Source organism: Dermacentor andersoni, chromosome 6 (assembly GCF_023375885.2).
Source record: "Dermacentor andersoni chromosome 6, qqDerAnde1_hic_scaffold, whole genome shotgun sequence".
Lineage (NCBI taxonomy): Eukaryota > Metazoa > Arthropoda > Arachnida > Ixodida > Ixodidae > Dermacentor > Dermacentor andersoni.
This window is the reverse complement of record NC_092819.1, coordinates 54,450,099-54,465,174: the sequence shown is the minus strand read 5'-3', so window position 1 is coordinate 54,465,174 and position 15,076 is coordinate 54,450,099.

Genomic DNA, 15,076 nt, shown 5'->3' with positions numbered 1-15,076 from the left:
TAACGAAATAATTCACGATATAAAGCCAGCCTCTAGAATCTGCGCAACAGCGCGTTTATTTAAGCCAATCACGAGAAGGAAATCTACAGAAGAATAAACGGGGCGGAGTTCATACCGAAGACATGACCGACAGCTTGCCGATATCTTTGAAATTATTAATGTATCCTCACAATTTTTTTATATATCAAGCACAAAATCACAAGGTTTCAAAAAAGGACGAGAATGTATGCATAATCCCCTTCATAACTAAACAACAAAAACAAGTATCGCTCAAAGCGAATGAAATTAGCATCTTAAATCGCTTTTACGGGCACGGTTAGCGCTGGTTGGTCTTAGGTTTTACAAAAGGTTTTACATTCACGAGTGCAGTTTAATGCTACGTGTATTATCGGTCATATTTGCAAGATTTGAATGTTGTATGTGATCCAGTGAACAGATTTCCGATATCCGTCCAAATTTTATAAATCTAAAGGATCTAAGCTTGGCACTCAGATCAAATCTTCATTAAATATTACTTAATTGAATTTAATTGCAGGCTGGAGACAAGTCAGTGGGGGAATATGGCGTAGGCACTAGGAATAATAGCAAGGGAGAGTTATTAGTAGAGTTTGCAGAACAGAATAATATGCGGATAATGAATATCTTCTTCCGCAAGCGGGATAGGCGAAAGTGGACGTGGAGGAGCCCGAATGGCGAGACTAGAAATCAAATAGACTTTATACTCTGCGCTAACCCTGGCATCATAGAAGATCTGGATGAGCTCGGCAAAGTGCGTTGCAGTGACCATAGGATGGTAAGAACTCGAATTAGCCTAGGCTTGAGGAGGGAACGGAAGAAACTGGTACTTAAGAAGCCGATCAATGAGTTAGCGGTAAGAGGGAAAATAGAGGAATCCCGGATCAAGCTACAGAACGGGTATTCGGCTTTAACTCAGGAAGAGGACCTTAGTGTTGAAGATATGAACGACAATATTATGGGCATCATTAAGGAGTGTGCAATAGAAGTCGGTGGTAACTCCGTTAGACAGGATACCAGTAATCTATCGCAGGAGTCGAAAGATCTGATCAAGAAACGCCAATGTATGAAAGCCTCTAACCCTACAGCTAGAATAGAACTGGCAGAAATTACCAAGTTAATCAACAAGCGTAAGACAGCTGACATAAGAAAGTATATTATGGATAGAATTGAACATGCTCTCAGGAACGGAGTAAGCCTAAAAGCAGTGAAGAAGAAACTAGGAATAGGCAAGAATCAGATGCATGCGTTAAGAGACAAAGCCGACAACATCATTACTAATATGGATGAGATAATTCAAGTGGCTGAGGAGTTCTATAGAGATTTGTACAGTACCAGTGGCACCCACGACGATAATGGAGGAGAAAATATTCTAGAGGAATTTGACATCCCACAAGTAACGCCGGAAGAAGTAAAGAAAGCCTTGGGAGCTATGCAAAGGGGGAAGACAGCTGGGGAGGATCAGGTAACAGCAGATTTGTTGAAGGATGGTGGGCAGATTGTTCTAGAAGAACTGACCACCCTCTATACACAATGCCTCATGATTTCGAGCGTACCGGAATCTTGGAAGAACGCTAACATAATCCTAACTCATAAGAAAGGGGACGCCAAAGACTTGAAAAATTATAGACCGATCAGCTTACTGCCCGTTGCCTACAAAGTATTTACTAAGGTAATCGCAAATAGAATCAAGAACACCTTAGACTTCTGTCAACCAAAGGACCACGCAGGATTCTGTAAAGGCTACTCAACAATAGACCATATTCACACTATCAATCAGGTGATAGAGAAATGTGCAGAATATAATCAACCCTTATATATGGCTTTCATTGATTACGAGAAAGCGTTTGATTAAGTCGAAACCTCAGTCGAAACCATGCAGGCATTACCGAATCAGGGTGTAGACGAGCCGTATGTAAAAATACTGAAAGATATCTATAGCGGCTCCACAGTCACCGTAGTCCTCCGTAAAGAAAGCAACAAAATCCCAATAAAGAAAATCGGCAGGCAGGGAGATACGATCTCTCCAATGCTATTCACAGCGTGTTTACAGGAGGTATTCAGAGACCTGGAGTGGGAAGAATTGGGGATAAAAGTTGATGGAGAATACCTTAGCAACTTGCGATTCGCTGATGATATTGCCTTGCTTAGTAACTCAGGAGACCAATTGCAATGCATGCTCACTGACCTGGAGAGGCAAAGCAGAAGGATGGGTCTGAAAATTAATCTGCAGAAAACTAAAGTAATGTTTAACAGTCTCGGAAGAGAACAGGAGTTTACGATAGGTAGTGAGGCACTGGAAGTGGTACGGGAATATATCTACTTAGGGCAGGTAGTGACTGCGGATCCGGATCATGAGACTGAAATAATCAGAAGAATAAGAATAGGCTGGGGTGCGTTTGGCAGGTATTCTCAAATCATGAACAGCAGGTTGCCATTATCCCTCAAGAGAAAAGTGTATAACAGCTGTGTCTTACCAGTAGTCACGTACGGGGCAGAAACCTGGAGGCTTACGAAAAGGGTTCTACTTAAATTGAGGATGACGCAACGAGCTATGGAAAGAAGAATGATAGGTGTAACGTTAAGGGATAAGAAAAGAGCAGATTGGGTGAGGGAACAAACGCGAGTTAATGACATCTTAGTTGAAATCAAGAAAAAGAAATGGGCATGGGCAGTACATGTAATGAGGAGGGAAGATAACCGATGGTCATTAAGGGTTACGAACTGCATTCCAAGGGAAGGGAAGCGTAGCAGGGAACGGCAGAAAGTTAGGTGGGTGGATGAGATTAAGAAGTTTGCAGGGACAACATGGCCACAATTAGTACATGACCGGGGTAGTTGGAGAAGTTTGGGAGAGGCCTTTGCCCTGAAGTTGGCGTAACCAGGCTGCTGCTAATGATGACGATGATGAATTTAATTTAATTATTTACTTTAAATACTAATTTCTCGGCTGTCATACTTTCTTTGCAATTTCTTTAAATCCTAAGTGATACTGTCGCTGCCTTCAGTCGCTATAATTTGGCTTTCTTTCTCGACAGCGATGTTTATTCAAATATTCAAGGCGGCTACCCGGTGAGAACGTTCCTGATTTTTTTTATGCGTACTAGAATTGGTTGCGAGATATTAGAGAGATATTGGCGGTGCATCCACTGTTAAAGATGATCGATAACTACCCTGGTACAAGGTAGCCAGCCGGTCACACCGGCTGGCCTCCCAGTCTGTCTCTCTCACTCACTTAATGCTATCGGCAATCTACCTTACGGTTCGCGGGTAACTGATGGTAATATTCATCATCATCATCATCATCAACAACAACCTATTTTAAGACCACGGAAGGCCTCTCCCTCCGCGATCTTCAATTACCCGTGGGCTGCGCTAACCGATTCCAACTTGCGCCTGCGAATTTCTTAATTTCATCACCCCACCTAGTCTTTTGCCGCCCTCGACTGCGTTTCCCTTCTCTTGGTAACCATTCTGTAATCCTAATGGCCCACCGGTCATCTAACCTATGCACACCATCTCCATTTCTTTCTCTTAATGTCAATTAGAATATCGGCTATGCCCGTTTGCTCTCTGATCCATACCGCTCTCTTCCTGTCTCTTAGCGTTACGCCTATGACTGTACTTTCCATCGCTCTTTGTGAGGTCCCTAACTTGTTTTTCAAGCTCTTTTGTCGGTCTCCAAGTTTCAGCCTCATATGTTAGCAACGGTAGAATGCACTGATTGTACACCTTTCTTTTTAGTGATAGCGGTAAGCATTTTTCTATTGCTTTTCTGCAAATTTGCTTTTTTTTCCTGCAGAGGTCTACTGCAATCAAGTGCATATAAATGAATCACAGCCGTAATGCGAATATTTTACCGCTACTGGTGAGTAATCTACGATTGAAATTTGTCATTTCTTTATGTTATGTGTATCATTTCGTCCAAAAATAAACGTGTACGAAGCACTACGCACATTCTACGCCATGATTTCAATTTAGCGAGGCGAGCCATTTGCCTACGGCAGGCTGTGCATGATGAATGACATTTCACGCATGTGGCTCAGGTGAACTTTTCTGATCAGGGCTGCCATGCCCGAAATTATGTCTGGTGTGCGACCTGAGGCAAACAAAGGAACCGGCTAAGACCATTAACTAAAACAATAAAAACAATGGGGTCAAAAAATAACGAATTATATTTTTAAGTGCGAACGCAGCCACTGCAAAAAGTATCTCTGGCCTCCACAGCCTTGCACCTGACGTATGAAACGGAGTATAGAGTGGTAGCCGTAAGGCCAGAACACTTGCGCACCCGGGGTGTAGATAATTAATTGCATTGAGTCTATACTCGCGGGCAACTTTCTGCGGCAATAAAGGGAAAGCTACGGAGGCAAAGCGCCCGCAAGCGAGGGCACTTCTGAATAGAGTTCCGCGTTGTAATCCGCGCTAGCTTAGGCTGGGAGAGAGAGAACGTAAACACCTTATCAGCAACAGTTAAATAAGACAGAAACACACCACTGAGTGTAAAGGTTTACTTATTTTGTGCCTTTTCCCTTCCGCGTCAGAAGAAATGCGAAACCGTCGCAAGGGGAAGCTGCGTCGATTCAGCGTCTGTTCCGGGCAACCAAAACCACTGTCAAACGCTGCCTAATTACTCAGCGCGTTAACACATGTGCAGCAGCCACGCGCCCGTAGCTTTCCCTTCATTGCCAAAAAAAAAATTGTCCGCGTGTATACACATGTGTTTAGAAAAAGTTTATTTCGACCAGTCACTGATTCACAATCCCGGCACAATTACACCAGGACGATAACATATACAAGAAGCGAAGCGTTGCATACGCGGCGCGTTCTCAAAGTAGTGTCCGAGTCCTCACTCACTAACATATAACCACATAGACCCACGGAAAAGCACAGTTACACATAAATTGTCACATGTATAAAATGATGTTCCTTATATACAGTGTACACAATGGTTACGTACAATGATGATGTGACAGAGATAGTTTACATAATTTTAAAGTGATGCAATGAGATGTGTATATGCAGAAATGACCATGTATACGAGGGCACACACACACAGAACTCACAGCCATCTACATTCTGTGCACGTTCGATGAATACGTCTGATGGCCTGGCTACAAGAACCAGGCTGGTCGAAAATTAAGCCATACGCGTCAGTCAGCCACCGACAGAAAGCGGCATGACCACTGTCGAAGGAACTCTTCCTCTCCGCGGAAGAACTCCTCTGACAGAAACGAAAGTAGCTCGAAGTGAGCTCCCCCAGAAGTGGAAAATGATCGCGGCGACGATGTGCCGCGACAACAGCCTCGCACCGGTTACGCCATAGACAAAAGAACCCCGCAGCAATTTTTTTATGGGGTTTTACGTGCCAAAACCACTTTCTGATTATGAGGCACGCCGTAGTGGAGGACTCCAGAAATTTTTGACCACCTGGGGTTCTTTAACGTGCACCTAAATCTAAGCACACGGGTGTTTACGCATTTCGCCCCCATCGAAATGCGGCCGCCGTGGCCGGGATTCGATCCCGCGACCTCGTGCTCAGCAGCCTAACACCATAGCCACTGAGCAAACGCCGCAGCAATTAAAAGTCGCGCGAAGCGGGCAGGTCAGCGGCGACCAGATGTAATAAATAGGTTAACTTCAAGGCCACGGAAACCAGTATGCACGGCCTTCCAAAATACCCTGGCAACGAAGCATTGCAGCAGCACATGTTTAGTGGATTCCTGAAGGGGGAAATTGGGATAAAGCGAAGATGGGACTACGGCCCACTGCTCTATTCTGTCACGATTTGGAAGCACTTGCCACCCTAGACGCCACATGAAGTCGCGTAGGTGGCCAGGCAAGAATGACGCCGTTGCTGCATCTCACGACAGATTATTGGAACGTGCGCCACGCGCTAGGGGAACTAGAGGAAGCAGTAAGACTGACATAGTATCTACAATCAGGTTTTCGAGAATGTCTACATCAGGACATACCTGTTGTATGGGGCGAATAAATACCACGGCCGTAAAGTAAAATACAGGTTCGTTTAACACTTGTGCTCCGCGATTTAAGTGCACGCCCGGTAACATGTAACGAATTTTTGTGCCAATGAAATAACAGGCGAGTTCATGCGCAGGACATTGATCATGCTGTAACAGGCGCAGCAGCAATCGCAGAGCAAGCAGCCGGCGGCGGATAGACACGGATGGAAACGCGAACCCACCGCGAGCACGTGGTTGCTCAAGCGCCGCGCGACAGACTACAGGTTTTCCCGCTCAATTTAATCCAAGCGCCAGTCAATTTAATCCGAGCGCCAGTCAATTTAATCTAAGCGCCAGTCAATTTAATCCAAGTGCCAGTGATTTTAATCCGAGCGCCGCTCAATTTAATCCAAACGCCACTCAATTTAATCCAAACGCCAGCCGAAATAATCCAAACGCCAGTGAATTTAATCCAGGCACAACGGAATTCAAGAACCTTTGGATTTCAAAAAATTATCAAAATTTGCGAACATATTATGAGTTAACCCCTTGAACTTGAAAGAGCAGGGAAGTAGACCAGTAGCTATCCTGCCACGGGACTAACGACAACTTTTGGAGGTTTTGAAGCGAAAAGTTTCGCTACGCTAGTCAACACCGTGCATGGAGCGAGCCGGCGTATGTCGGAATTGGCTCCGTAAACATGTTCGGAGTCGAATTGGCTCCGTGAGCGTGTTCGGAGTCGAATTGGCTCCGTGAGCGTGTTCGGAGTCGAATTGGCTCCGTGAGCGTGTTCGGAGTCGGCGCAGGCGGCCACTGCCGCGCGCTATGCGTCATCGTTTCAGTTCGCCGCAAGCGCGTGTTTATCGCAGAGGCCGACTATATAACCGCTTGCCAGAGAATAGGCGTGCGCATTCAACATGGAAGAAGACGAGAGTGATACTACCGATACAGAGAGCTGTGTTTATGGCTGTACAGAAATCGCAAGACACTGTGCCCAACAATGATGAATAAAGAAGTTTAATAATCCTGCATAACTTATGGTATATATCATTGATAAGCAATTTGCATAACTGCACATAGCCCACGTGTAGCATAACCATAAGCTAACCAAAGCATATCCATAAGTGAAACCGTAAGCATATCCATAGGCTAAATCATAAAGCATAACCATAAGCTAAATCTTAAAGCATAACCATAAGCTAAACCATAAGCATCACTGAACCTTTTCGATTCGAGATATCCAGGCTTAACCTTAGCTAAGCCCCAGCCAATTTTCTTATTTTCTACGTCATTATGAGAGCCACACAGAAGATGAACATTCTCAAAATTAATTGAGAGGAAACGTCAGCATGAGTACGTCGAGTTAATGGTACACATGCAATTTGGTCATGACTATCAAACGAAAGAATAAAGGTTGATTCGATGAGAATCACTTGACGCGTTAGCAGAAATTATTAGGCTGATGAATAAAAATTACTTTGAACTTTTTCTCTACGACATCAAAGTACTTTGATGCTCGGAAGTCTAGCTTTTCCAAAACCCTCCTAACTTCTTGCGAGCCCATAGTATATAGGCATGGTCTTACTTTTGCCTAGCCAGTAGCATATGGCAAAGACCGGGAGCGAAACTGTGATACTAACGGGAAAATTCATTGTGGCCATTCGAAGGGCTTCTTAAAGTCGAAACACGAAAGTGGCAGGCTTATGGCGGTCGCGAGAGTAAGCTTTCCCGCAGTTCAAGATTCGCCACTTTTGTCAGCCATCGATGAAGCTCACGAACGCCTGGCCTGTGCTTCACAAGCGTGCATCCAGCGGACGCACACAGTGAACAGAATTATACAGGAATATTGGCAAGAAGAAAGCATCCCCTACGATGGACCTGACTAATGTACACAAGCAATGACTGAGAGATATGACGATAAGCAAGGCCATATATACAAATTAAGCCCTCCCTGAAAGGAATAATGTACACTGAAACACGTCGAAGCAAAACAAATGCAACCGTTCTAGGCATTTATCATTTACCCTGTTATTAGTACGGCCCTCTTTAAGTGAAGGAAAACAAAACACAAATTGTAGTGCACGCAGGTACGCTTGCTTCTCAAGAGGCTTGATGCTTTCTTTTAAATTATTGTAAAGCCGTTCTTGCAGATTGCATTTTGTGCAATTATGTGTCCATTCCAGTCCTTTTGGGCGTTTCGTCGTTTGTCGCCGCCCTTTTTACTAATTCACATCATTCGCCTTTTCAAGGAATTTGTTAGAACAGCAAACCGTCAAATAAGCCGCCTTTCTCTGAACGTATCAGACCTGCGAAAACGTTCTGTACGCATCACAGCTTCCATACGCATTGTAAAGCACCGTGAACGCCCTGTTCACTTCATAGCGTATAACCGAAGTTTATATATATGCGACGTACGGGAAATGTGATGTGATCTGTCATCTCCAGGGACTAAACCATATGAGATCCTACACAGTATAATCTAATTACGCTGCTAATGACTTTTCTTGAGATGCCGTTACAGTGAAGAATTGTATATACCCGGCAAACAGAACTGTGCAAAATCACTATTTATTGCTAATGACTCGCTGATGTTCTTTCTATTCTTCGAAATATTGCTGGTTTATTGAAACTTTACTCAATTGCAGCGCGTACAAGTAGACGCTGTAATGGTAAAAAATTATTGATATTTACTAGTGGCCCAATCTTCTCATTTCATAATTGTGATAACTTAATCACCTTTTGAGAAACTTTTCATTTTATGTCCATGAAGCTGTGATTGGTGAGCAGTCGAGACAATTAAAGTGAACGTAGTCACCAATGACCCCCAGTAATTCGATCCCATCAGAAATCTCAGAGGAAAGTAATTAGGGAAAACCATTCAATACCTGTGGCAAAATGAACGAATGGTGGCTACCGCTGTCATAACAAAGTGATTCGTGATTACTAGTGGCTAATTCTTATCATCTCCAGGTTATTAATCTTGAATCATCGTTTGAATTACTTACCATTTGACATGCCTGACGCTATGCAGCATAAAAGTGCAAGAACACCGAACAGAGCTTATCGCTAGTGACCATTAATGGCTCTGCGATGTCAATTAGCAATGTTGATTGATTAAAACTCTCATTTCCTGACACTTTCATTTATACCATTGACGGCGTGCATGAATGATGGCTGTGACCATCAAACTACACAAAGTGATTCTTCATCACTAGAGTGAATCAATCTTGATATTTCCTATAGTTATCAAATTATAGTTAGTGAATACCCGTCTGAATTACATTTAATTTCATATCTATGACGCTATTCTGCATGAAAATTCGAGAACATCGCAGTGAGCGTATCACTAGTGATGGCTAAAAACTCGGCGGTATCAGTTGGCAGTGGTAACGCAAAAGTGCTCCATCGTGCTACAACTTCATTGATACTACTGACGGCACTCACGAAGGAAAGCTGCCTCAGGGATAGTAAAATAAGTGAATAATATTCGCCAATGACTTAAGTATACGAGTTTATAGTAGGCATAGTGGGCAACTCGTTTCATCGTATTTCATTCAATGCATATGACCTTATGTTGCGCAAAACACGAAGAACCCCGAACTGCGCATTGTATTTCACTTGTGATCACTAGTGACTCGACCTTATCAGTTATGCAATTAAATGGTATTCATGACTGTTTTAGCGGTACCGATGACAAGGTGTTTGATTGGAGGCTGCGGATATCGCAGTAGAATAGTGAATAGTGTTCGCTAGCGACCGAAGCCTCCCGGCGAGGGCCCAGTGATTATCATCGAATCAACCTTTATTCTTTCGTATGATAGCCATGACCAAATCGCATGCGTACCGTTAACTCGACGTACTCATGCTGACGTTTCCTCTCAATTTGGAGAATGTTCATCTTCTGTGTCACTCTCATAACGAAGTAGAAAATAAGAAAATTGCCTGGGGCTTAGCTAAGGTTAAGCCTGGATATCTCGAAACGAAAAGGTTCGGTGATGCTCATGGTTTAGCTTATGGTTATGCTCTAAGATTTAGCTTATGGTTATGCTTTATGATTTAGCCTATGGATATGCTTACGGTTTTACTTATGGATATGCTTATGGTTTAAGTTATGGATATGCATGGGGTTCAGCTTATGGTTAAGCTCTATGATTTAGCCTATGGTTATGCTTACGGTTTCACTTATGGATATGCTTTGGTTAGCTTATGGTTATGCTACACGTGTGCCTTGTGTAGTTATGCAAATTGCTTATCAATGATATATACCATAAGTTATGCAGGATTATTAAACTTCTTTATTCATCATTGCTGGGCACAGTCTCTTGCGATTTCTGTACAGCCATAAACACAGCTCTCTGTATCGGTAGTATCACTCTCGTCTTGTTCCATGTTGAATGCGCACGCCTATTCTCTGGCAAGCGGTTATATAGTCGGCCTCTGCGATAATCACGCGCTTGCGGCGAACTGAAACGATGACGCATAGCGCGCGGCAGTGGCCGCCTGCGCCGACTCCGAACACGCTCACGGAGCCAATTCGACTCCGAACACGCTCACGGAGCCAATTCACCTCCGAACACGCTCACGGAGCCAATTCAACTCCGAACATGCTTACGGAGCCAATTCCGACATACGCCGGCTCGCTCCATGCACGGTGTTGACTAGCGTAGCGAAACATTTCGCTTCAAAACCTCCAAAAGTTGTCATTAGTCCCGTGGCAGGATAGCTACTGGTCTACTTCCCTGCTCTTTCAAGTTCAAGGTGTTAACTCATAATATGTTCGCAAATTTTGATAATTTTTTGCAATCCAAAGGTTCTTGAATTCCGTTGTGCCTGGATTAAATTCACTGGCGTTTGGATTATTTCGGCTGGCGTTTGGATTAAATTGAGTGGCGTTTGGATTAAATTGAGTGGCGCTCGGATTAAAATCACTGGCACTTGGATTAAATTGACTGGCGCTTAGATTAAATTGACTGGCGCTCGGATTAAATTCACTGGCGCTTGGATTAAATTGAGCGGGAAAACCTGTAGTTCTGTACTGCTCGACCAGAAGAAGGAACCAAGAAGGGACTGCAAGGACCTAATAACCCGTAATGGTGGCTGTAGAACGTGACAAACGTACCACGCTCGGCCGCAAAATACAGACTGTGCTAAATATCTTCTTTACTCTATACACTGCATCATTATTGTCGATGTCATTGGAGCCAAATGTCTGCTGGCATAGCTATCTTGAAAAGCCTCCATCGATGCTCTGGGTAACGCGGAGATATCGTCTGCATATCTGATTAGCATCGCGGGCAACCGCAACAAAAATGTCCGACGATAATACTCTTTAAGCTTTATTCATATCCTTTAAGCTAACGTGTACGAATACCAGGCAAAAAGTGGCTGACGTTTAACTCTTCTAAAATGTGAACGTACGCAGTTGAGAAGTACGCAAAGTTTCCACTGGGGTGCTGTTTATCAGTCAGTAACCATTATTTGCTATAGGCATCGGCTAGTGGATTCGCCTGTATGCGCGAATTCACGCACTGGCCTCGAAAAACAAAGATTAACAAATGCACGATGCAGCTTCTATAATTTGCTTGACCGAAGCACCCGATGAAAGAAAGCCATCCTGCGCGGAACATGGACCGTTGAAGGTCCCCGAGGTAATATGTATTAACGCGATAGCGTTAAGAAGCCCGTGTCACATAAAAGCCGGCGTCGGCGTCGGCGTCCCGAATTTCTTACCGAATTCCGAACCACGCATTCCCAACCACTTCTCTACCACGAATGTTGCTCATACCTTGTCTTTCATTCTTTACAAAGTTTTAGGCCCTATCCCGAAGCCACAACAGCGATTGAGATGCCGTTTCAGTTGCCCGAAGCACAGTCGTCGGAAAATAGGAAAAATCCCTGCAGGCTCAGTCATGAAATGAAGGTATGTTTAAGACAAGAACTTCTAGATATGTTAATGGCAGGGATCATTAGGCCGAGGACATCATGTTTTGCTTCCCCTATTAATATTGTATCCAAGGAAGATGGGTCTTTCCGACTGTGCACTGATTACCGAATGATAAACAAACAGCCCGATCTTTTCCCATATACCCAATGCCTGGAGAACGAGACATCATTGACGAGACTGGAGGATGGGAATGGTTTTCACGTATAGACTTATGCAAGGCGTGCTAGCCAGTGCCACTAAAAAAAAGAAAGTATAAGAAATTTACGGCATTTGTCACCGGTCGACATCTACGAGTATAATATCGGTCACAATTTGACTGGAAGAATTTTGGCTCATGGTTCCACAAGACGATGAAGGATACACTGAGCAAATTCATTGGAAAATTTTCCAGCGTACATGTGGCCGATATCATTGTTTACTCCTGGACAAGGGCAAACCATGACAAGCACTTGCGTAAAATGCTTGAGGCACTAAGCGTTGCATGACATAAGACTAACATAACGTGAGTTTCTTTGTTTGTTTTTCGCAATAAGGTGGGTTTTTTTTTTTTTTCTGAAGCGCCAGCTGGCGACGCTCCTCAGTACGTCAGCGTTGTGAGACGCCTGTTGGCTGCCAGGGCGCTGTTTCTTTTCTGTCCAACAGGAGTCTGCCTTGCATGCTGCATCGAGAGAACATGTCCCACCTGCCTTCACTTAGAACACCGTCCGAGTAGTTCAGGCTGAAACCTTACTGTCGGTGTCAATGCTTCGATCCCCATTGGGCGAAAATATAACAAATTGTTTCTTAAATATGAGAAAGCGTGACAGACTGAGAAGAAACAGCCATTCGTCTCAATGTCAGCACAAAAAAATAGACAGAGCGGCCCCGAAGGTTGCCCCCCCCCATTTCGTACTAGTCGAAAACTCTCTTTCCAGCAGTAGAAAACTCCCCGGAGGGGCGTCTGCGTCAGCAGGCGTTTGGTATGTTGCGACACCACGTGCCCGAGCACATGATGGTTGGACCCTCCCGCGTGTAGCCGTGCGCGGCTTAGCCGTGTCTGGGGAAAGGGGGATCCTGGGGGTTGAGCCGATGCCGGCTGTTCGGACCTTCAAGGTCCGTTGACCTTCAAGGTCCATTCCCGTCCCCGGTGGAGTCAACACACCTCTTCGGCCTCTGCTTCACATAGACGGCACCTCCAGACTGACCCACCTGGAGGAAATCGGCAGACGCTTTTTCCTGTCCCCATCTTCAATCTTTTGCTTTCTCTATCGCTCTTTCTCCTTTCCTGTCCCTTGTCACTTCTTATCACTTCTTCTCGCTTCCGTACTCTGGGTGGCAAAGGTTAACCTGGTGTAATTATCCAACCTTGAGTATCTTATATTAGGTTATAGCGGCGATGCATGGCTGATGTCTGCAGGTATTCATTCTCCCGACCTTCTAGCGTCCCCTTGTTGGGCTCTGTGGTGGGTGGCCACTATCGCCGCCAAATTTACCAACTTTGTATGGCAAACGCTTTTCCCCCACTGCCTAATCGCTCCCTGAAGACACGCCGAACCGATGAACTATTCAACTTTTTTCTGCAACCGAAAGATTCCCAAATACCACGTTGTTCACAGTCAGCACGAAACTATGACAGTCCGAATGAGCTCTGACTAGCTGCCAATGCAAACTCTTTGAGAAAATGGTAAACAGACGCCTAGTCCATTATCTTTAAAGCAACAAAATACTAGACCCCCGGCAGTGTGGTTTTAGGGAGGGTAGATCAACAACAGATCACTTTGTCCGCATCGAGGCGAAAATCCGAGGTGCCTTCGTGCACAAGCAGTTTTTATGCGAAGCATACTAGCCGCACAACCACGCTCTTCCTTACTACGCCGCGCGCGGCCGCGTAGCTACCATATGACGTCATAAAAGCTGCAAAAGCGGAGGCTCAACTCGTGCGCTCGCTTGCGGCCGCGTAGCTACATAGCCGGGTCTCAGCTCGTGCGCTCGCCTGCATGAGTTGTTTCTTCGTCTAGCCGAACCAAATATAGCCAAGCAACAGCAGTTCACCAGGCTAAACAGTGGTTCAACAACTAAAATAAAGGCTAGTATGCTTCGCATCCTGGGCTTAACCTTAGCTAAGCCACAGCCATCTTTTATTATCAGTATTTTCACATATGGAGAAAGCATACGACACAACTTGGCGTTTTGGAATTCTTCGTGATCTGGCTTCTATGGTTGCCCGAGGCAACCTCTTTAACGTGACTCAAAGCCACCTCTCTAACCGCGCGTTCCATGTCAGGATTGGTAATGTTTTATCTCGACCATTCACACAGCAAACTGGTGTGTCACAAGCTGGCGTGCTGAGCTGCACCCTATTGATTGTAAAAATTACTTCCCTATGTACAGTCATACCACGCACAATATTTTATTCTGTGTATGTGGGTGACGTAACAATAGGATTTAAATCATGCAATATTTCTATCTGTGAGCTACATGTACTGCTTGGCCTAAACAAATTGTCTAAGTGGGCTAACGAGAATGGATTTAAGTTAAACCCCCAAAAAATCACGTGCGTTCTGTTCTTGAAAATGAGAGGTATAATACCTGACCATGCTATCTATATTAGTGGAGACGGCTATCTTTCAGCCACGAACACAAATTTTTAGGAATTATCTTAGACTCCAAATTAAGATTTGTCCCTCACCTGAGCTATTTAAGAGCGAAGTGTCTTAAGGCAATGAATTTACTCAAGCTCTTGTCCCGCATATCTTGGGGAAGTGACAGGAGATGCCTCTTGAGCGTCTACAAAAGCCTTATACGGTCCAGCCTCGACTATGCAGCTAAAGTATATAGCTCTGCTGCGCCTATAGTACGTTGAAGATGGTAGATCCCAATCCCCACTTGGGTATACGCATGGCTACAGGCGCTTTTAGGACAAGTCCCGTAGAAAGCTTGTATGTGGAATCTAAAGAATGGTCATTACATTTTGCCAGGACATATCTACGTTTTTACTATGCTTTCAAGGTTCAATCAGACGTGGAGCATCTATGTCACTCATTTATTCATGACGTGTCCACTGCCAAGCTATTTCGTAACCGCCCAGCTACTAGGGCTCCGTTGAGCCTTCGTTTGATAGCATTGGCAGAAGAAACCGGTGTTTTAGTTCCAGAGCATGTTGTAATGACTCCCA